Source organism: Ranitomeya variabilis, chromosome 6, assembly GCF_051348905.1.
Source record: "Ranitomeya variabilis isolate aRanVar5 chromosome 6, aRanVar5.hap1, whole genome shotgun sequence".
Lineage (NCBI taxonomy): Eukaryota > Metazoa > Chordata > Amphibia > Anura > Dendrobatidae > Ranitomeya > Ranitomeya variabilis.
In genome coordinates this window covers 244,090,623-244,115,424 of record NC_135237.1, presented here as the reverse complement: position 1 = coordinate 244,115,424, position 24,802 = coordinate 244,090,623, and the positions used below count along the sequence as shown (strand labels likewise).

At 44.5% G+C, this 24,802-nt stretch overlaps 1 protein-coding gene across 11 annotated transcripts in view; it reads left to right on the top strand.

Annotated features, from left to right (window-relative positions):
- The window catches only part of LOC143782270 (poly(rC)-binding protein 3-like), a 2,306,623-nt gene that overhangs the window by 1,975,446 nt on the left and 306,375 nt on the right, over window positions 1-24,802 (top strand). The window lies entirely within an intron of this gene.

The following is a 24,802-nucleotide window of genomic DNA, read 5'->3' as shown; positions in this document are numbered from 1 at the left end:
TTCTGCCACGTACACTGTGTAGTGTAATACAGTGGGCCTGTTTTTTGCAGTAGTCTCCCACACATAAAAAGGGAGATTTAAATTGCTGCTAAGTGCATCTGCGTCAGTTCCATTTGTCGTATATCTGCCAGCCCCTTTCTGCCACATACACTGTGTAGTGTAATACAGTGGGCATGATTTTTGCAGTATTCTCCCACACATAAAAAGGGAGATTTAAATTGCCGCTAAGTGCATCTGCATCAGTTCTGTTTGTCGTATATCTGCCATCCTCTTTCTGCCATGTACACTGTGTAGTGTAGTGTAGTGTAATACAGTGGGCCTGATTTTTGCAGTAGTCTCCCACACCTAAAAAGGGAGATTTAAATTGCCGCTAAGTGCATCTGCGTCAGTTCTGTTTGTCGTATATCTGCCAGCCCCTTTCTGCCACGTACACTGTGTAGTGTAATACAGTGGGCCTGATTTTTGCAGTAGTCTCCCACACATAAAAAGGGAGATTTAAATTGCCGCTAAGTGCATCTGCGTCATTTCTGTTTGTCGTATATCTGCCAGCCCCTTTCTGCCACGTACACTGTGTAGTGTAATACAGTGGGCATGATTTTTGCAGTATTCTCCCACACATAAAAAGGGAGATTTAAATTGCCGCTAAGTGCATCTGCATCAGTTCTGTTTGTCGTATATCTGCCATCCTCTTTCTGCCACGTACACTGTGTAGTGTAGTGTAGTGTAATACAGTGGGCCTGATTTTTGCAGTAGTCTCCCACACCTAAAAAGGGAGATTTAAATTGCCGCTAAGTGCATCTGCGTCAGTTCTGTTTGTCGTATATCTGCCTGCCCCTTTCTGCCACGTACACTGTGTAGTGTAATACAGTGGGCCTGATTTTTGCAGTAGTCTCCCACACATAAAAAGGGAGATTTAAATTGCCGCTAAGTGCATCTGCGTCAGTTCTGTTTGTCATATATCTGCCAGCCCCTTTCTGCCACGTACACTGTGTAGTGTAATACAGTGGGCCTGATTTTTGCAGCAGTCTCCCACACATAAAAAGGGAGACTTAAATTCTCAACAAGTTTACATACACCTTCTACCTTGTTTTACAGTACCATATAACGGTTGTTAGCTTGGTTACATTTTCCCAAGAATGAGGAAGTCTGGTGGAAGAGGCCGTGGGCGGTCATTGCCAGCTGTTAATGATGGTGGTGGTGGTGGTGGAGGAGCATCTGGTGGTAGTGGGAAAAGCAAAATAGCACCTAAGGCTTGAAGTTGTTGAGCCAGCGTCATCGTCTGGCTACACAAGGCCTCGAAGGCTCCCTTTTCTGGGAGTAGGAAAACCGCTTTTAAAGCCGGTGCAGCAGGAAAAAGTTTTGGCTTTCCTTGCTGACTCAGCCTCTAGCTCTTTCGCCTCCTCTTCTGAAAGTTCCAAATTTAAAAGCAGCGAGTCGTCAGTGGATGCTCACGGTCAGGAACAAGTCCTTGTGTCCTTCATCCAAAGCAAAAGTGAAGGATGCGGCAGGCGACACTACAGTTTACTCCATGGATCTCTTTACACATACCATGCCAGGGTTAGGAAGGGAAATAGTTCACAGCCCTTTACAAGATGAATCGGACATGGAGTGCACAGATGCACAGCCACAGCTAGATTATTATGCTGTTCCACTGACTCAGATCACAACATTGCCCTCGCAGTGTACTGAGCCAGAACTTGACCCTGATGAGACTATGGTGCCCCGTCCCGAACGCTATAGCACCTTATACGGTGACAAAGAGGAAGGTGCACCGGACATTGAAGAGGAGGTGATAGATGATCCAGTTGTTGACCCAGATTGGCAGCCATTGGGGGAAGAGGGTGCCACTGGCAGTAGCTCAGAAGCGGAGGAGGATGAGCCGCAGCAGGCATTAACATCGCAACCGCTTTCATCTGGCAGGCCCAAATCAGGCCAAAAACGTGTGTCAAAAACAAAAACAGTTTTAGGACAGCGTGGCCATCCGGTGAAAGTAGCACAGCGTGCAATGCCTGAAAAGGTATTCGATAGTAGGAAGAGTGCAGTGTGGCAATTTTTTAACCAAGATCCGAATGATCCGTGCAAAGTTATCTGTAAGAAATGGTCAAAGACCTTTAGCAGAGGACAGAATGTCAAAAATTTAAATACAACATGCATGCATAGACATTTAACCAGCATGCACTTGCAAGCCTGGACTAACTACCAAACGTCCCGTTACATTGTTGCACCCGCTCAGAATGAAGGTAGTCAGCAATGCTACATTGCTTCCCTCACTGTAAGCCCACCGTTTAGGACACCACCTGCAGCAAATGCGGAGATATCGTCGCAAGGTCAAAGCAGTCAGGGAATCAACAGGTTCTTGGTAGGAAACACTGTATGTAGGCCAACATCAAGAATACCATCACCAACCCTCTCTCAATCTGCCATGTCCACCACCACCCCCGCTAGTTCCACCATATGCAGCTCTCCAGTCCAGCTCACCCTACAAGAGACTCTCGTTAGGAAAAGGATGTAGTCATCCTCACATCCGCGTACACAGGGTTCAAACGCTCACATTGCTAGACTAATCTCGTTAGAGATTATGCCCTACTGGTTGGTTGAAAGCGAACCTTTCAAAGCCCTGATGGCCTACGCAGTACCATGCTATGACCTACCCAGTCGACACTTCTTTGCGAGAAAAGCCATCCCAGCCCTCTACCACCATGTCAAAGACCGCATTGTCCATGCACTCAGGCAATCAGTCAGTAGAAAGGTCCACCTCACAACAAATGCATGGACCAGTAGGCATAGCCAGGGACGTTACGTGTCCATCACGGCACACTGGGTTAATGTGGTGGATGCAGGGTCCACAAGGGACAGCCATAGTGGAACAGTTCTGCCTAGCCCATGGTCTAGGAAACAGTTGGCTGTAGGCATTCGCCACCCCTCCTCCTCCTCCAGCAGAAGTGAAAGCTCGTCCACAGAGCGCAGTCGCATGACCACTCCATCCGCAGCTGCCAGTGTTGCACACGAGGTGTCCCATTATGGAACAGCTAGTGGTAAGTGTCAGCAGGCTGTGTTGGAAATGAAGTGTTTGGGCGACAACAGACACACCGCGGAAGTTCTGGCTGAGTTCTTGCAGCAAGAAACTCAGTCCTGGCTGGGCAGTGTACATCTTGAGGCAGGCAAGGTAGTCAGTGATAACGGAAGGAATTTTATGGCTGCCATACCCCTTTCAGAACTGAAACACATACCTTGCCTGGCTCACACCTTGAACCTGGTGGTGCAGTGCTTCCTGAAAAGTTATCCGAGGTTAGCAGCCCTGCTCCTGAAGGTGCGAAGACTTTGCTCGCACATCCGCCGGTCGCCCGTACACTCCAGCTGTATGCAGAACCATCAGCGATCGTTGAAGCTTCCCCAGCACCGCCTAATAATCGACGTTGCAACAAGGTGGAACTCCACACTGCACATGCTTCAGAGGCTGTGCGAACAGAGGCGTGCTGTAATGTATTTGTGGGAGGATATGCAGCGCCCCAGAGTCCTGGTCGTTGCAGTACTGTGGCTCCGCCACTAAGGGGAGCTATGGTGCGTCTGATGGCACTGAAGGAGTTCATCTGATCAGGTATCACAGACACCAATACATTTCACAGTCGGGCCTCCGGGGGGAGCTAAGGGTTCTATTCACTAGGCCACTCCCCACCATAGTGGGTAAACTGGGGGTCAGGCAGGAAGTTAGATCAGAAAGCTGACTGGGTTGGAACCAGGCAACACCTTGTGGCAGAGGGTGTTGTGGGGGAAGATACAGTAGGGTCTCTGTCAGGGGTGGGATCCTGACAGAGGCTTGGCAACGGGACCGTGCCTGCTCAGCATAGTGGCGGTGCCCAAGGAAGGACTAGAAGCGAGATAGATTGTGCTGAGTGAGAAACGAGATCACGCAAAAGGAGAAATACCAGTAGGGGTCGTGCTGTAAGACCGAGGCAACATCCTACTGAGGCGCACTACCGGTGGCCGGAACGCCGAGGGAGTATTATAACAATTCAGCTTCAAGCAATACTTCAAACAGCGGCAGGACAGTCAGTTTAAGGTGGGCTGTCTAACTTAAATCACCTATGCAGTCTTGGGGGGCAACTTGTGGAGAGGGGCGACTCTAGGGTCCCGGAAGAGCTCCGAGCCTACCCGTCAAACGGGTGCCGTCCCAACCAGAACACCAGGGAGGGACGGAGGATTAGCAGAACATCATCTAATTGAGTTGTGAGGGAACTTAAGAAACAGACACAACAGTTGTGGGGACTTTCCGTAAGCACAGCAGGGAAGGACCACAACACATAGCGCTAGAAGGAAGGCACCGATTTCCACCTGTGAAGAGAACTCTGGAGGTGCCATTGGACCGGCCGAACTTGCGCAGCCTGGTGAACCGTATTCTGGACTGAGGACCCAGAGATCTTCAGTAAAGAGGTAAAGAGACTGCAACCTGGTGTCCTCGTTATTTACTGCACTGCACCACTACAGCCTCATCACCATCATCCGTTATACCTATTACACTGTGCGCCCCTCGGCAGGGTCACAGACCGGGCCTAGCCACCATGACAACCCCGGAGCATAGACTCAGAGGCCCGGCACCGGGTACCCCTCGGCCCTGCGGCAGTGGAGGGGGCGCTATAACTTGGCGTCACGAACAGGATCTACTTAAGCCTGAAAAATCAGGTCATGTGTGCCTTGGAACTGTGATTTATTGTGCTTGGACTGTACTTTGTTGTAAAGACTGTGCTGCGCCATTTACCGCCAAAATCCACCGCCATTACAGCGCTGAGGAGAGCGCAGGAAGAGAAGAGGAGGGGCGTGGAGTAGGCGTGAGCAAGCTGTAGAGCGCGAACAGCGATGGCCGCCCAGTCTAAATATTTATGTGTCCTGCGGATGTGTCCGTCAACAGCCGAGGTCCGCCTCCTGATCCTGTTTGGGGGGTGGAGACCATGGCGACGGGGCCGCCCACGAAAGAGACCGCGGGAAGAAGACATTGGAGAGGAGATAAAGATGGCGACGCCGGAAGCACCGCATGGGAATGATCGGACTCGGGGAGAGGCTGGACAGCCCGATGTGGCCCAGGGTACGCCGTCACTGCGGGAGCTGACCCTTGCAGAGCCAACGATGGGTCGACCTCCCCGGCCGCCGTCGGAGGAGTGTATGGCCGCGGCCGAGGCCCGACAAATAGCACACCGCTTAGAGGCTGATGCCCGCGTGCTCGCTCGGCTGGGCCAGCCCACGGAGATCCGTCTGTCTCCAGTGTCCCCGACTCCTCCCAACCCGGCCGCGGCTGAAGATACGCTGCAAACACAGGGCATGAGGATCCTGCCGGAGGCCGAACACCTGCGGCACCTGATGACGGCGTGGCGGAGCCGGCCCCAGCCTGCAGCTCAGATTGATCTGACCAGCGTCGCGGAGATCCCCTCGTCCCACTGGGGTGTAGTGGTCTCCTTTAACCCCCGATATGGGAGAGGGGTTATCCAGGAGATCGGGGAGCCGCTACAAGTTCACGTGGACCGAGAGGAGGTGGAACCTTGCAGTGGAAGGTTCGCTCGCGACCTGGAGCCCGGTGATGCCGTAACTTACACCAGGTGGAGGAGAGCAACCGGCGAAGCAGGCTGGATGGCGCGGGGCATCCAGCGGTGCGTCGCGCTCCAGGCCGCCGCTGCAACTCCCGAAGATGAACCTCCCGCCGAAAAGACAACGGAACCTGATCCTGTGGAGCAGCGGGGGACCCGGACCCACCATGTACCTTGGGGGCGCGCCGGAGCCTCGGTGAAAAGAACATCCCGGCGAGGGATCCTGTCGTTGTTGGGGCGGGACCCGATCCTTGAACCAGCCAGATGACCCTTTGGTCTGGTGAGGCCCGGGAGGAAACCACCTTCTTCCCCGAAGAACGAGTAAGCATGACTGCTTTAAATATGTACATAGTTCTTAACTGTTGGTGTGTTGATTTCTGATGCTGCTAAAACCCGTCCAGGGTTAACTCTTAAGGGGATCCTTCTGTTGACCCGGGATCCCTATTGTTTTGCTTTTGTTTGATTCTTCCAAGTTTTTGCACAAAGTTTCCAGAACTGCTGAAATCATGAACAGTGCATGATCCAAACTTCTTGTACATAGTTTGCACCTTATTAAAGGTGCTCCCTACTGGTTTTACTTAAAGAAGGACTCTTTGTGAAGATACCACACTGGAACCTTTGTTGAGTACGGACTGGTAGCCTGAAAAGGCGTGCTACCTCATAGAGACTTAGTCCCCTCTTAAAGGGGATGTTCACTTGTCGCACTTAAACGATGATATTGCTTTAAGATAAGTAGCAATGATGTTTAACGAAAGAAAATGATGAAAATGTTTACATGAGAAAGTTATATGTATTTAACTAGTTAATTGTGAAGAAATGCTGATGATGTTCCGGAAAGAAAGTGAAAGCGAGAAGAAGGATGCAGTGGGCCCGTAGGGATAGACGTGGTGTCCAGCATGCATATTAGTGAGAAAAATAATGAGAAGGTTTGATGTTGTGTAAAGAAAATGGTTAATTACGTTGATAGATGATAGATAATTAGGATAGAAGGTAAACCCTGAGTCCTCATAAGAGCCATACAGAGATGGCTCCGTGCTCTTAAACTGAAAGTATGTTATGTTCTATACTGTGTATAGTAGTTGAAAAGACAGAAGGCTCGGGCTGAAAGGAGCGGTCCTGTAAGAAAGGAGAGGCAGTAGGTCTGGCGCCGTTAGGACAGGCGGTCCTGCAGATTTAAAGAAGGAGAATGAAAAAGTTAAATTACCTTATAATGTGATTATAGGAAGGTCTTTAGTGGATTTAGAGTGTATGTCCTTAAAGGCAATGTTAAATTGATGTTCAACAGTTTTGCACTTAGTAGAATACCCGGTTGGGTAAGAAAAGTTATTTGTAGCATGTTGCTATGATATTTAGCCACGTTTGTAACGTTCAAGTGTCCTTACCTCCCATAAAGGGAAGCCTGTTTAAATATGCTTATTGTTATTACACTCAACAAAATTGTATGTCTTTTTGCTGACTTGTATTGTTGTTTTCTTCCCAGTCCCGGAGTACTGTGTTTAACCAGGGGGGAGTGCAGCGCCCCAGAGTCCTGGTCGTTGCAGTTGCTCCGCCACTAAGGGGAGCTATGGTGCGTCTGATGGCACTGAAGGAGTTCATCTGATCAGGTATCACAGACACCAATACATTTCACAGTCGGGCCTCCGGGGGGAGCTAAGGGTTCTATTCACTAGGCCACTCCCCACCATAGTGGGTAAACTGGGGGTCAGGCAGGAAGTTAGATCAGAAAGCTGACTGGGTTGGAACCAGGCAACACCTTGTGGCAGAGGGTGTTGTGGGGGAAGATACAGTAGGGTCTCTGTCAGGGGTGGGATCCTGACAGAGGCTTGGCAACTTGAACGAACGTAACGGGACCGTGCCTGCTCAGCATAGCGGCGGTGCCCAAGGAAGGACTAGAAGCGAGATAGATTGTGCTGAGTGAGAAACGAGATCACGCAAAAGGAGAAATACCAGTAGGGGTCATGCTGTAAGGGAGTATTATAACAATTCAGCTTCAAGCAATACTTCAAACAGCGGGAGGACAGTCAGTTTAAGGCGGGCTGTCTAACTTAAATCACCTATGCAGTATTGGGGGGCAACTTGTGGAGAGGGGCGACTCTAGGGTCCCGGAAGAGCTCCGAGCCTACCCGTCAAACGGGTGCCGTCCCAACCAGAACACCAGGGAGGGACGGAGGATTAGCAGAACATCATCTAATTGAGTTGTGAGGGAACTTAAGAAACAGACACAACAGTTGTGGGGACTTTCCGTAAGCACAGCAGGGAAGGACCACAACACATAGCGCTAGAAGGAAGGCACCGATTTCCACCTGTGAAGAGAACTCTGGAAGTGCCATTGGACCGGCCGGACTTGCGCAGCCTGGTGAACCGTATTCTGGACTGAGGACCCAGAGATCTTCAGTAAAGAGGTAAAGAGACTGCAACCTGGTCTCCTCGTTATTTACTGCACTGCACCACTACAGCCTCATCACCATCATCCGTTATACCTATTACACTGTGCGCCCCTCGGCAGGGTCACGGACCGGGCCTAGCCACCGTGACAACCCCGGAGCAGAGACTCAGAGGCCCGGCACCGGGTACCCCTCGGCCCTGCGGCAGTGGGGGGGCGCTATAGATACACATACACGGGCAGGCAGTTGGATGGCAGACATGGAGTTGTCAGGTGTGCAGTGGTCGAAGCTACAAGACCTCTGTCAAGTCCTTCAGTGTTTTGAGGAATGCACATGGCTGGTAAGTGCAGATGACGCCATCATAAGCATGAGCATCCCGCTAATGCGTCTGCTGATGCAAAGTTTGACGCACATTAAGGAGCAGGCGTCTGCAGCCGAGGAGGAGAGAAGCCTTGATGACAGTCAGCCATTGTCTGCTCAGGGAACTCTCCTGGACGAGGTGGCGGACGAAGAGGAGGAGGAGGATGATGGGGATGAATATTTATGGGAGGAGGAAGCTTCTCAGGGGGCAATAGAAACTGGTGGCGTTGCAAGGTCAGGTACAGGGTTTTTGCAGGAGACAAGTGATGTTGATTTGCCAGAAAGTGCTCCTCAACCCAGCACAAGCAGTGAATTGACACCTGGAACATTGGCCCACATGGCTGATTATGCCTTGCATATCCTAAAAAGGGACCCCCGCATTATCAAAATGATGACCGATGATGATTACTGGTTGGCTTGCCTCCTGGATCCACGCTATACAGGGAAAATGCAAAATATCATGCCACATGAGAACCTTGAGCAAATATTGGCTACCAAACAAGCAACTCTTGTAGACGGTTTGGTTCAGGCATTCCCAGCACACAGCGGCGGTGATGGTTCTCACACGAGCTGCAGAGGTGTTAGAGGTGCACAAATCAGAAGTGGCGTTGGACAGAGGGGTTTTATGACCAGGTTGTGGAGTGATTTCGCAATAACCGCAGACACGACAGGTAAGGCTGCATCAATTCAAAGTGACAGGAGACAACATTTGTCCAGTATGGTTACGAACTATTTTTCCTCCCTTATCGATGTTCTCCCTCACACGTCATTCCCCTTTGATTACTGGGCATCTAAAATAGACACCTGGCCTGAATTGGCAGAATATTCATTACAGGAGCTCACTTGCCCAGCTGCTAGTGTGCTATCAGAAAGAGTCTTCAGTGCTGCTGGTTCAATATTGACCGAAAAAAGGACTTGTCTGGCTACCCAAAATGTTGATGATCTAACCTTCATTAAAATGAACCAATCATGGATTTCTAATTATTTTGCCCCACCTTCCCCTGCTGACACGTAGTTTGCCTGAAAAATGTCTTGCTTTTGGACTCCTCTTACTGACTGCTCCAATTCCTCCATTTGCAGCTGCTGAATGTCCACCATAGTCCATTTTTCTACCTCCATAAATGGGCTGACTCCCCCCACAGGGCAGTGGTCACCACCTAGCGCAAGCACCCGTGCGAGTGCCGTTTGCCTGGACAGGTGGGTGTGCCCACTCTTGGGCGATGGCACTGGCACAGGGTCCCTCATACTACAATGAAGTGTCTCTGACGGTGATGGTGCACAACCAATGTCAGACACACCGTCGTAATATGAGGGGCCCTGGGCCAGTACCGCCGCCCACAAGAGAGTGTCCCCCCCAGCTCGAACAGCGCTCTACCACTTGCAAAACTTACCTCTCCCGACTCCACCACTGTGTAGTCTGTGCTGTTAAATCCTTCAATGGCACTGCCAATAAAAATGTGTTGAAATGATAGATGATAGTAAAAATATACAGGGGCCCTGGCCTCCATTTAGACCAGTTAATACTTTGCGCCAACTACCCCTGTCTGCTACTCAGCAGAGGAGCCCACCCCTCTACGTAGCTATGCCACCTGTTTATTTATGAAAATTTGTTTGGCAGACATTTACCTCACTTTATTTTTTTGGCCTACTAACTGTGTCATCCACTCCTTACAGTTGTCCTCCACTGAACAAACCTATGCTGCCAGTTTACTCCTGTTACCAGTTTTGAACTGCATAGAGCCTACTTTTTTATTTTAGGCCTTCTAAGTCTGTCTGCGCCACTCCTTACAATCGTCCTCTGCTGAACAAACCAATGCCGCCTGTGTACCCCTGTAACCTATTTTAAACTGCATTTAGCCTACTTTTTTATTTTAGGCCTACTAAGTGTGCCTGCGCCACTCCTTACAATCGTCCTCCGCTGAACAAACCAATGCCGCCTGTGTACCCCTGTAACCTATTTTAAACTGCATTTAGCCTACTTTTTTTATTTTAGGCCTACTAAGTGTCTGCGCCACTCCTTACAATCGTCCTCCGCTGAACAAACCAATGCCGCCTGTGTACCCCTGTTAACTATTTTAAACTGCATTTAGCCTACTTTTTTATTTTAGGCCTACTGTGTCTGTCTGCGCCACTCAATACAGCTGTCCTCCACTGAACAAAGCTGTGCTTCAATTTTCAGGCTTTCAGCCTATATCAGATATGAAACAGCATCTGGTCTACTTGTTTGGTTGGGCTTACTAACGGTGTCTGCCGCTCCTTGCTTGTCTCCTCCACTGAACAAAGCTGAGCTTCAATCTTCAGGCTTTCGACCTATAGGAAATATTAAACTGCATTTGGCCTACTTGTTTGGTTGGGCTGACTAACAGTGTCTGCCGCTCCTTGCTGTTCTCCTCCACTGAATAAAGCTGAGCTTCAATCTTCAGGCTTTCGGCTTTTAGGAAATATTAAACTGCATTTGGCCTACTTGTTTGGTTGGGCCGACTAACGATGTCTGCCGCTCCTTGCTTGTCTCCTCCACTGAATATAGCTGAGCTTCAATCTTCAGGCTTTCGGCCTATAGGAAATATTAAACTGCATTTGGCCTACTTGTTTGGTTGAGCCGACTAATGGTGTCTGCCGCTCCTTGCTGTTCTCCTCCACTGAACAAAGCTGAGCTTCAATCTTCAGGTTTTTGACCTATTTCAAATAAGAAACTGCATTTGGCCTACTTGTTTGGTTGGGCCTACTAACGGTGTCTGCCGCTCCTTGCTGTTCTCCACTGAACAAAGCTGAGCTTCAATCTTCAGGCTGTCAGCCTATAGGAAATATTACACTGCATTTGGCCTACTTGTTTGGTTGGGCCGACTAACAGTGTCTGCCGCTCCTTGCTTTTCTCCTCCACTGAACAAAGCTGAGCCTCAATTTTCATCCTGTTTTGAATTTTAAACTGCATTTGGCCTACTTGTTTGGTTGGGCCTACTAACGGTGTCTGCCGCTGCTTGTTGCTCTCCTCCACTGAACAAAGCAGTGCCGCCTGTTTAATCCTGTTACCAATTTTGAACTGCATTTGGCCTACTTTATTACTTGGGCCTACTAACTGTGTCTGCCACTTATTACAGTTTTCCTCCACTGAACAAAGCAATGCCGCCTGTTTAGTCCTGTTACCAATTTTGAACTGCATTTAGCCTACTTTATTATTTGGGCCTATATCTGTGTTTCCTCCCCATCCTGCCCATTGCCCAGCCACTGCTAGATGAGTCTGCTGGTACATTGACCCAGATCACTACATTCCCCTTGCACTCTACACAGCCAGAATCTGACCCTGCTGAAATTCTGGTTCCCCTTCCTGCATACTATACCACCTTACACGGGGACAAAGAGGAAGGTGCAGATGAAAGTGCAGGTTCCTTCATCAGGTGGGGGGGGCATACTCATTGGCGACGTCACTGGAACAGGGCCCCTCATAGTACGCAAAAGTGTCTCTGCCGGTGGGAGGCGCTCCCGCCATCAAATACACCGCCATACTTTGAGGGGCCCTGTGCCAGTGCCAATGCGAATGAGTGGGCCCCCCCTGCTTGCTCAGGATCACAGCACGTGCAAAGTGGAAATACTTACCTCTCCCTGCTCCACCGCCATGACGTAGTTTCCTGGGCCCACGAAAAACTTGAGCCAGCCTTACCCCCCCCCCCCCACAACTTTAGCCAAATGACCCCCAATTTTCAATGCCTAACTATTATTATAAGGTAAATTAAGATTGACAAGCTTAAGTAACAAAAATCGATGTTTTTGGCATTAAAATGGGCACTTTAGGTGTTTTCCTGTCCTCTACTCACTGCCGACTTTGCTTCCCCATTGACTTGCATTGGATTTTGTGTTTCAGTCAGATCCCCGACTTTTCGCAATAATCGGCCGATTTCACCCGACCCGACTTTTGACAAAGTCGGGTTTCGCGAAACCCGACTCGATCCTAAAAAAGCAAAAAGTCTCTCAACTCTATTTAAAAGTCCTAATCATCAAGGCATCACTAATGCACAAGGCTGCTATTCAGAGGAGACTACACCTTAGGCCAAATTCACAAATTCAGTATTTGGTCAGTATTTTACATTAATATTTGTAAGCCAAAACCAGGAGTGGGTGAAATACACAAAAGTGGTGACGTGTTTCTATTATACTGTTCCTCACATTTTTCCCTCCTGGTTTTGGCATAGAAATACTGATGTAAAATACTGACCAAATACTGAACTTGTGAATGTGGCCTTACAGCACATTTCTGAAAGTCGTCATTCAGTCGTTAAAGGGAACTTGTCACCCCCCAGGGTGTTCTTAAGTTAAAGAGCCACCTTCAGCAGCATTAAGGCTGCATTCTGTGAAGTTGGCTCTTATGTTTCTGATCCCTAGTAACACTGAAATATTGACTTTTATAAATTGTGCCCCATACCTGTATTGAGTCCCAGAGGTATGGTGTCTCCCCCTGTTTCAGCCGCCTCCCAGCCGTCCATCATCTATCTCTTGTGTCTGTGCGCCGCTTCCTGTGTTGCTGTTACATGCCCGGCGCCTGCCCCCATCTCCCTCCTCCTCTTTCTCTTTCCTCCCTCAACAGCATCTGATGAGCTGAGCTCCGCACACGCAGTTCACTGGCAGGTGGTATTTAGAGTAGTCGCGAAAGCTTGCAATTTATTACCATCTTTTCAGTTAGCCATTAAAAGGTATCAACCACTGAGGACTCTCAATTCTAAATATTTTTCTACTGGTGTGAGGACATGGACAAAGTTAACAAGGACCATGGAATTAAGATTTACTCCTTACACAAACTAAATATCTGTTAAGTCTAACAAAAAATGATACCCAAAGCCTACAAACCATAATGTTAGGGTTGTTTTACTTGTTACAAAATGGAACAACATTTTTTTTATGAGAAATAAAAATTGGAAAAAATGGGATCTCAATCTGATCACAGGGAATTCTACATTGAGTAGAAAGCTACGGTCTGCGGATGGATTGAGATGTACAGTACAGAGCAAAAGTATGGACACACCTTCTCATTTAAAGATTTTTCTGTATTTTCATGACTATAAAAATTGTAAATTCACACTGAAGGCATCAAAACTATGAATTAACACATGTGGAATTACTGTATATACTTAGCAAAAAAGTGTGAAACAACTGAAAATATGTCTTATATTCTAGGTTCTTCAATTTATCCACCTTTTGCTTTGATGACTGCTTTGCACACTCTTGGCATTCTCTTGATGAGCTTCAAGAGGTAGTCACCGGAAATGGTCTTCCAACAATCTTGAAGGAGTTCCCAGAGATGCTTAGCACTTGGCCCTTTTGCCTTCACTCTGCGGTCCAGCTCACCCCAAACCATCTCGTTAGGGTTCAGGTCTGGTGACTGTGGAGGCCAGGTCATCTGGCGTAGCACCCCATCACTCTCCTTCTTGGTCAAATAGCCCTTACACAGCCTAGAGGTATGTTTGGGGTCATTGTCCTGTTAAAAAATAAATGATGGTCCAACTAAACGCAAACCGTATGGAATAGCATACTGCTGCAAGATGCTGTGGTAGCCATGCTGGTTCAGTATGCCTTCAATTTTGAATAAATCCCTGCACCCCCACACCATCACACCTCCTCCTCCATGCTTCACAGCGGGAACCAGGCATGTAGAGTCCATCCGTTCACCTTTTCTGCGTCGCACAGAAACACGGTGTTTGGAACCAAAGATCTCAAATTTGCACTCATCAGACCAAAGCACAGATTTCCACTGGTCTAATGTCTATTCCTTGTGTTCTTTAGCCCAAACAAGTCTCTTCTGCTTTTTGCCTGTCCTTAGCAGTGGTTTCCTAGCAGCTATTTTACCATGAAGGCCTGTTGCACAAAGTCTCCTCTTAACAGTTGTTGTAGAGATGTGTCTGCTGCGAGAACTCTGTATGGCATTGACCTGGTCTCTAATGTGAGCTGCTGTTAATCTGCGATTTCTGAGGCTGGTGACTTGAATAAACTCATCCTCAGAAGCAGAGGTGACTCTTGGTCTTCCTTTCCTGGGGCGGTACTCATGTGAGCCAGTTTCTTTGTAGCGCTTGATGGTTTTTGCAACTGTACTTGGGGACACTTTCAAAGTTTTCCCAATTTTTCGGACTGACTGACCCTCATTTCTTAAAGTAATGATGGCCACTAGTTTTTCTTTACTTAGCTGCTTTTTTCTTGCCATAATACAAATTCTAACAGTCTATTCAGTAGGACTATCAGCTGTGTATCCACCAGACTTCTGCACAACACAGCTGATGGTCCCAACCCATTTATAAGGCAAGAAATCCCACTTATTAAACCTGACAGGACACACCTGTGAAGTGAAAACCATTGCCGGTGACTACCTCTTGAAGCTCATCAAGAGAATACCAAGAGTGTGCAAAGCAGTCATCAAAGCAAAAGGTGGCTACTTTGAAGAACCTAGAATATAAGACATATTTTCAGTTGTTTCACACTTTTTTGTTAAGTATATAATTCCACATGTGTTAATTCATAGTTTTGATGCCTTCAGTGTGAATTTACAATTTTCATAGTCATGAAAATACAGAAAAATCTTTAAATGAGAAGGTGTGTCCAAACTTTTGCTCTGTACTGTAAAGTCAGATACAAATCTAAGGTGTTTCATATTTCCAGTGTGTGTAATACAGACACATTCCTTCTCTGATCCTCCTGTCAGAGGAACTGAACGCAGAAGCAATAAATCAAGCCTGCCAAGAGACACATGACTCAGTTGTAGTGTCAGGCATTTACATTATATCAAGACTGCTGCCGAAAATTGGGTCATTCACAACAAAAGGGATTCCAGGAGCAGATACTGGTTGGAAGTACAAGCCTGGTGTTGTACTTTATAAAATGCAGCTCTAGCATTAACATGTCATCATTAGTTAAATGCTAACTATACAATTAAGAGTGTGGTTAGTTGTCCATGCCTAGTCACAATAAGATTCTGAGTGAAAAGTAACAAGTGAACTAAAAGCTTATTACAGCTTGGTAAACTGATACCTCATTTCGGCCATGCAGAATCTACCTATGAAACGTAAAAAGTTTCTGCTGCTTAGTAATTTCAGACTGGTCTGAAAGGAAGGAATGAAAATGTGTTACTGCTCAATGATAGGATTGTAAATCCTTTTTAAAGATAAGACATTGTAGTCTGACAAACATTTGAAATTTGATTGCTGAATTGAGTAAAAGGCAACAGAGAGAAACACGAAAATGCATAATGCAGTCACATGAAAATTGGGGCTAATTGTAATGACAAAATATTCCATGTACCATCAAACAGAATACTTCCACGAAGTACCTCCAAATTTTCTTGCAGTGTTTTTCACTCCTGAAAGCAGTTGTTTGGTCGTTAGCTATCTCCCTTGATTCCTCCATGTACGTGAACAATAATTGTTCATGTGTTTTCGATGTGCACAGGAGAGAAAAGCACTGGCACAAACCTCTGACCGCAGCTTACCTCCTCTGAAAAAAAAACATCTGGAGGCCCCCATACATGGTTAGGTTCAAGCAATCATTGATGTTAGAGGGGGCAATACACGGAATTAAGAAATGGGGTATGTAACCTTTTGATCAGGATCATTTGGATGTTTTGGGTTGTCATTATGGTTTAAAAAGAGAAAACACAGTAGTTTGACAATAAATGGCTTCACCCAACCACTAACCATGAGTGGAGAAAAAGGTTTGATGTTATCATTCATATTCTCTGAAAAAAGGTCAAGAAAGCAAAAATGTTGCCAGCAGTGGCGTAACTTGAAACTCATGGGCCCCGATGTGAAAGCTCCAATGGGGCCCCCAAATATTTTACATTTTTAATAGCAATAGTCTTTTTCTATAGGCCAAAGGGACTTTTAGGGCCCCCTAGGCTCCAGGGCCCGGGTGTGATTGCAACCCCTGCATCTGTTGTAGTTGCCAGGGTATGTAAAATTTTGAGCAGAACTGTATACATAGATCAATATTTTCCAAATTAAAATGTCCTAAAAGAGGGGAATCATTTCCTAAAATTACAAATGAGGGAATTCCATTTTTAGGAATTTGTGAAACCTGGTGACGGCCAACATTTGCGATTCACATGAATTGTTAAGAATGGCCAAAGCCATTTTACACGTTGCATAAGCCAGACAAAGGGTCTTGTACTCCTGTGGGTTGGGCTTCATAGAAGATGGCACTTGAACTTTATACTGAAAACTGTGTTGTTGCATTATATTTATTATTATTATTATTTATTGTTATAGCGTCATTTATTCCATGGCGCTTTACATGTGAGGAGGGGTATACATAATAAAAACAAGCACAATAATCTTAAACAATGCAAGTCATAACTGGTACAGGAGGAGTGAGGACCCTGCCCGCGAAGGCTCACAATCTACAAGGGATGGGTGAGAATACAGTAGGTGAGGATAGAGCTGGTCATGCAGCGGTTTGGTCGATCGGTGGTTACTGCAGGTTGTAGGCTTGTCGGAAGAGGTGGGTCTTCAGGTTCTTTTTGAAGATTTCGATGGTAGGCGAGAGTCTGATGTGTTGTGGTAGAGGGTTCCAGAGTAGGGGTGATACGCAAGAGAAATCTTGTATACAATTGTGGGAAGAGGAGATAAGAGGGGAGTAGAGAAGAAGATCTTGTGAGGATCGGAGGTTGCGTGCAGGTAAGTACCGGGAGACGAGGTCACAAATGTATGGAGGAGACAGGTTGTGGATGGCTTTGTACGTCACGGTTAGGGCTTCGTACTGGAGTCTCTGGGCAATGGGGAGCCAGTGAAGGGATTGACAGAGGGGAGAGGCCGGAGAATAGCGGGGGGACAGGTGGATTAGTCGGGCAGCAGAGTTTAGAATAGATTGGAGGGGTGCAAGAGTGTTCGAGGGGAGGCCACAGAGCAGGAGGTTGCAGTGTTCAATGGACTGTGGGTTCAAGTCCCCCAAGGGAGTGAAAAGAAATGTTTTTTAAAAATATGAAAAATAGTATTCAAATTACCCCCCATTTCCCAGGTTAAACATAAAGGAATAAAAAAAGAAAAATAAACATATCTGGTATTGCTGTGTTCGTAAAAGTCTGATCTATCAAAATGTAAAAGTAATTAACTCATATGGATTTTTTAAAAAGAGACAAAAAAAGCCAAAATTTCTATTTTTTGGTCATTTAATGTCTCACAAAAAATACAATAAAAAGCAATCAAAATGCCATATGTACCCCAAAATGGTAAAAAAACGCCAACATACCATGCCATGAACAAGCCTCCTGTAAACCATGAACAAGCCCTCACACAACGAAGCTGGCAAAAATAATTAAAAAAAGCTGTGATATTTTTAATCACTGAAGAAATAATAATAAAAAAAACTATAAACGATTTTTATCAGTGTATTCACACACAACAGTGCATGCTGCAATATTTTTTCATGCAGACCTATGTGGAACGTCGGCCATATGCACTGGCACACTGGCAATAATGGGTCCGAGTGCCCTGTTTATATCATATGGCCGTCTGATCAAGACAAATAGTTTTTAATCTTAGAGCATGACTAGCACATGTGGAAATATGAGCCTCTAATGTAGTCTGAAAATTTGAGATATTACCAAAGTAAGAAAAAATAATAATATAAGCTGAGAATAAAAAGCATTAAAAATATTGCTGGGTTCTAAAGCTGTTTGACCATACATTCCTTTTCAGTATCAGAGTTAATACAATTCATGGTGTTACATGCTTAGTATTTATTATAAATATATTGTACTGTCTGCTGAAGATACAGAATGATGTACTCCAGGCTGACACGCTGACTATCTGGAGGGCAATGTTTAAATTGGGAGAGCAAGCATTGGCTAAAGCTCCTCAGTTATTCTAGGGATAGAATATCTGAAAAGGTCACATATCTCCTGCTTGCTGTAGTTAGCTGTCTCATTCACAAATGTAATTATACACAAATACCTTGCATTTAGAACAACAAAGCAGTGTGACATATGAGAAATGTAGAAAAGGGATTACATCTTATTTCAGCTATCCATGTCTAACAATGGCTGTGATATTTCTATATGTAGTAATATCAGTAACGAGCACTCCACTATTAGCAATTGTGCATAGCTATGTCACCAGAAATCCTTGGAGAAGGCATGTGCACAGCCATATTTGTTATTCATTTCTGTGTTCGATAGACATTGCCTATGCTTGGACCGTTGATCCTGGCATTTGCAATGTATTTCCAACAAGTGAAGAATCAGTGATATTCTTCTATCAGAATTAATAAATGAATAATCACCCAGGTGCCCGAGGCGGTGCCCCTCCAGCCCCTCCATCATCTCTTGTAGAATAATTGGAATTTAGGAAGTATACACATTTCCCAATGTGCCACCAATGTATCATGTGTTACAGACCAACGTCTCCAACAGCTACTGGAAGGAAGGAGCTTCAGTAAGGAAAATAAAGCCATTTTACTTCTTTCTACAGCACTAAAACTGGCAAGCGACGGTGCCGATAGTGCATGCTGTTTTACCCTGTTATCTGTAGTCTTCTGATATCAAACCCATACTGAGGTTGTTAATGCTATGTGGCTGATAACAAAAGGTATAGAGGAAAAGCAGTAATTATCACAGCATGAAAACAATGCACAGTCTTTTGTTATTCCTTCTGTGTAGGTGGCGATTGTCTGTTTGATGTTCTGGGGTGTTTTGGATGTTTCCGTGATTTCATTGACAACCTTTCCCTCCAAACTGGAAAGCATACAGTAAAGATTGTTTAAGTGCATTTTTAGGGCTGGACAATATATTCTGTTCTGTAATATTACAATCATATCCGTAACTATATTAGCGAAATCATGAATGATGCAGTACACAGCTGCAGGCTTAAAAGGGTTTCCCCTTTCAGGAAATGATGGTCTCTGGGCCCAGACTGTTATAAAAAACAAATTGCGCTTTACACACTGCTGAGTCTTTGGTACTGCTGCTTTGGTCCAGCATTGACTTCTGTTGATGTGATGTCAGCACCACAGCCAATATCGGACATCGGAAGTAGCACCAGAGACATTGGGCTGGACCCCGGGGCTAGTTTTTTTTATAGCAATCTGTGCAATGGAGCAAGGGCACTGCCATCTAGTTGATGCAGCCTCACTCCATACACTATAGGGCTTCTGCCCAGGAGTATGCATTTGGCATACATTACTGCCATTCCCAGCTCAGATACTGGCAACGCACAGTCCATGCCCTGGGGGCATTCAGAAGTCTGCAGTCACACAGAGTGACTGCACACTTTTCCTTTTAGACCAGAAAACCCCTTTAATGCTAGGTATAACCTTTGCCATTTTTCTTTTACATGAAAACAAGGTAAAGACCTCTTTTAGAAATACCGAGTCTCCTCAGCCCAATGGTTACTAGAATGGTGCAGTAATTCCATAAATCCATACCTTGAAATTATGTTGAGCACAATGTGTCATTCTAGTGAATTTGGAAAGCAATGCTGACAATCCACTTTCTTCTGAGCCTATAGATTGCAAATGTTGCTAGCAGAAGATGTAGTGTCGATGCTCAACAGTTCACATATTATAACAAACACTATGTGTTTATCTGAAAAAAAACAAAGCAGAAGCACATTATGTTGAATGACTGGAGCTAAGCAGATGCTAAAATGTCCATTAGAGATACTTTATCTGATTAGGATCACTAATGGAATGGTTAAGCCAGAGGTTCCTCAAAAGGAGATCTGCTCCAGATCATTTATTCTTGTCAATATAGACATACCATTTACAAAGGTACAGGCCCGACTGCTGTTAACCCACTCAGCAGTTCTTGAAGGAAAGATTTGTACTGCAATTAGTCAAAGTGTAGTACATTCATGCGTTACTTCCTCCTTTCCTGATGGAGAATACATGCATTGTAATGATTTTCTACACACAATATAACAGGGCCCAGTCAAAAGTATAACTTCTACCTCCTGAATTTCAATGTAAAACCCCTTTTAGGACTCTACAGTGATGGCCAATTGTTTTGAGACTGGCAACAATTTTGGTTTTCACAAAATTTGCTGCTTCGGTGTTTTTAGAACCTTTAGTCAGAAGTTTCTGTGAAAAGAACATCATCTTTTATTGATCAACTTTAAAACTCAGTATTTACAGGGCTCACTTTTCGCACTTATTTTTCAAGCTTTTTTTATGATTTCTTAAATTAGTCATAGCATGCTAGATATCAATTTATGGGTCAAATCCTGACCGATGGCAACCCATTCTTGTGTAATTAGTTGTTTCAGATATCATAATGTATTTGCTTCAGTTTGTCCACCTGCTCTTTCAGAATTGATGAGATGTTGGGATTGAGATCTGGGGAGTTTCCACAGCCACAGACTCAAAATTTTAATGTTTTGTTCGGGAAGAAACTTAGTTTCACTTTTACCTTGTGACATGGTGCTCCATCATGCTGGAAATTGTTCATCATCAAATTGCCCCTGGATTGTTGGTAGAAGCTGCTTTTGGTGGATGTTTACATACAATTCTTTATTTATGGCAGTGATTTTAGACTCCCTTGCATGAAAAGTAGCCCCACACATGAATGATCTCAGGATGCTTTACTGTTGGCATGGCACAGGATTAATGGCAACCCCCACCTTTTCTTCTCTGGGCAGTTATTCTTCCAGATTTTCCAAACAGTCTGAAGGAAGCTTCGTCAGAAAAAATAACTTAATTTCAGTCATCTATGGTCCAATTTCTGCACATCTTCCATAATGTCAGTCTGTCCTTGATGTTTTTCTTGGAGAGAAAAGCGGCTTCTTTGCTGCTTTTCTTGACACCAAGTCAACCTTTAAAAGCCTTCACCTTACTGAGTGTTGACACCTGCCTTCTGCCATTACTAAGAAAGCTCTGCACTACTGTTGAACCAATCCCACAGTTGAATCCTCTTTTTGAGACAGACTTGGCACTTGCTAGACTTTCTTCGAAATCCTGAAGCCTTTTTCACAGCAATTAAACCTCTCTGTTTGAATGTATTGATGATGCTATGAATGATTGATTTAGGGTCAACTTACTAGCAGCAATGTCCTTGACTGTAAAACCCTTTGATGCAAAAACAATAATAACTGCATGCGTTTCCCTAGAGGTAACTATGGTTAAAAGAAGAAGACCATGATTTCAAGCACTAGCTAGTTTTTAAGGCAGTCTCCTATTATAATTCAATCAGCATGACAAAGTGTTATCAGATGTCATGTGCTCATTACCCCCTTTACCCCCAAGCCTGTTTCCACTATCATGAGAAGGCCATATTTTACAATTCTGACCAGTGTCACTTTATGAGGTAATACTTCTGGAACGTTTCAACAGATCACAGTGATTCTGAGATTGTTTTTACATGATATATTGTACTTCATGAGCGCTTTTCCAGAGCATTTGTGCTACCAGTAATGTGGAAGCCCTCTATATATCCATTGACAGATGATGCACCTGTGAGGGGACTTGCTTTTTTTGTGGGAGTTGAAGCTTTTATTAGGAACATTTTAGGATCTCATTTATCATACGCTCTACACTGAGCACTTACATCGGGGTTTCAGTCTAAATTATGTTATTCAGATGAAACCTATGAGGGATCCATTCACATTCAGCAGAAATTATGTGATACATTTTGGTGATTTTGGTGCAATATGTACCCATTTCCCCATGTGAAAATGTAAAATCTGGGGCTAGAACAAAACTTTTTGTTAAAAATATAATTATTTTTTCTTCTTCATTGCCCAATGGTATAAAATTCTGTGATACACTGGTCATGTCAAAATGATCAGTGCACCCTTAGATGAATTCATTCAGAGATGCAGTTTGTAATATTGGGTCACTTATGGAAGAGGTTCTGCTGTTCTGGTGCCCCAGGGGCTTTGCCAATGAGATTTGGCACCCTCAAAACATTACAGCAAAATGTGAAATCCAATATTGTGCTTCTTCCCTTCTGAGATTTGCAATGTGCCTCAAAAGTAGTTTTTGTCCAAATATGGGGTCTTGGTGTGCCCATGAGAAATTACATGACCCATTTTGTCTCATTATCCCTTTGAAAACTGAAACCTTGGGGCCAAAGCAACATTTTACTGGAAAGAGTGATCATTTTCCAATGACTCAGGGGTGTAGTTTCCATAATGGGGTAATATGTGGGGGATTTAGGCACTTTGCAAACACGACATGGCATTCGCTATCTATTCCACTCAATTTTGCACTCCAGAAGTTAAATGGTGTTCACTCCCTTACAAGCCCTGCTGTGTGCCCAAACAGTAGTTTTACATCACATATGGGGAATCAGCATACTCAGAAGAAACTGAGCAATAAATTTCACAGTCCATTTTCTCCTTTTACCCTTTTAAAAATGCTAAGTTTGGGGCTATAGCAAACTTTTTGTAGGATAAAGTAAAATTGTCATTGTTTCCTTATACGTTGCTTTTATTCCGGTGAAGGGTTAATAAGCTTCTTGAATTTAGGTTTAAGCAGTTTGAGGGGTTCAGTTTTTAAAATGGTGTCACTTTTGGATTTTTATGTTGCATATTCTACTCAAAGTTACTTCAAATGGAATGTGGTTTTGTAAATTTTGTTGAGAAAATGAGAAATCTCTTATCAACTTTTAACCCTTCTAACTGATGCTGATGTGAAGTGGTAAATGTTGTTTATTAACTATTTTGTGTGATATAATTATTCTGTTTTTCTAAATGCTTCTCGCTTGATAGTGCTGCCTTCCTGTTTTTGAATTACAAGACGCTGATGTACAATTTTTATATTTTTATACTTCAAAGTGCCTACTGTATGGAGCCAAAATTAACCAATAAGTGTTTTTCTTCTCATTGAAGGAAAGTGTACATTAGTTACTAAGCTTCTGTCATATAGTTAGAGATTGTTTTAAGTGACAGGAGTCACAGGAGCCACTTTCTCATGGAACAATGGAAATCACATACAGGTTAATAAATGGTGCCTGTCCTACATAACTAGACCTCAATTCATCAAGACTGGCGTTGTTCCCACAAGTCTTGATGAGGGGGCATGCTGCAGTCACAGTTGCTTATTTCATACATGTGCCTCACCACAAATCTTACTGCACTCAGGGTCTAGAGTAAGATTGTGGCATAAGGTGTGCCACAGCTCGTCAAGAATTAGATAAGCGGCCATCTTTGGGACTCGTCTCGCCCCTTGTCCCTTCTAAGCTCCACCCAGTTTGACAGAGCTTGCCAAAACTGGAGTGAAAATCACAAAAGTCACAAAATTTTGCACAATCTCTTGTGGCTTTTCAAAGTGTTATACTCCTGATTTCTGGCATAAAAACTGTGTTTAAAACGGGTAGCTCACACCATGACAGGATAGGGCCCTCATTCATCAATGATTGGTTTCCTCTACTCTAAAGAAATGCACTTTGAGGTCCTGGCGGTTTTCAGATATAAACACAGTAGATTGCAGAAATCGATTGAACTTCTGTGAATGCTAATTGCCAAAAAAATTACAAACAGGCCAAGCAGAAGGCTAGCACAGTCTGTCATGCTTCTAACTGATTAGATCATTTGTAGATCCAGCTAAAACATTGGGTTCTGTCTTTGCCCATTATTAAGGTCTGAATGCATTCTTACTCACTGAAGAGTACCTATTATGATCTAGTCATTTTTTATGCTGCTTGTGAAAATAGGAAGATAGATATAGGCAGGGCTGAATCAAAAAGGTTTTTTATAAAATAAGGTAATCTTTGTGTTTGTAGCCCATTGGGAACTGTGCTAAAAATGCAAAGAAATCTCAAGTGTGTGATGTTTTAAACTTTCCTATAAGCAAGCTCAGCTAACTAGAGATTACTTACAGGAAGCCCTTGTTCTCATGGTATAATCTACTCAGTAAATTAAACTGCCAGCTCTAGATTCTTTCTCAATATGTAAGTATTAAATTGAGAAGGGTATCCACAAAGCAGCTTTGATATCATTTCAACAATGCTACTATCATCCCTGCTTATATGATACTGTCACCAAAATAAAGGACCAAAACATAGTGATGTGGCCCATGGCTAGAAACTTGCGATGTTGACACACAACAAGGCATGTCAATGTTATGCAAGAATCAAATCCATTAAATGCAAGATCAAAACAATATATCACTAAGTGTCAAATACATAGAAAGTATATAATTAATGACAGTGATGAATTCTACTGTTTAAAATGACAACAGGAACTAAAAAAGTACAGCCCTTTTAAATGCAGCATTATGCTACACTGTTTTTCTCCTGCAGTGTGTGGTTGGACAGCAACATAGACTCATTCTGTAGTTTACTGCACAACGTGTTGGGGGTCAATGAGCAGCAGCAGCGTCTTTGTAAAGTAGATATATGCAAGACATACAGTGCTGTGAAAAAGTTTTAGGCAGGTGTGGAAACAATTCTACAAACTAAGATTGCTTTCAAAACTAGAAGCGTTAATAGGTTATTTTTTAGCAACATGTAAACTAAGTGAACAAAAGAGAAATCTAAATCAAAATCAATATTTGGTTTGCCCACCCCTTAAATTAAAA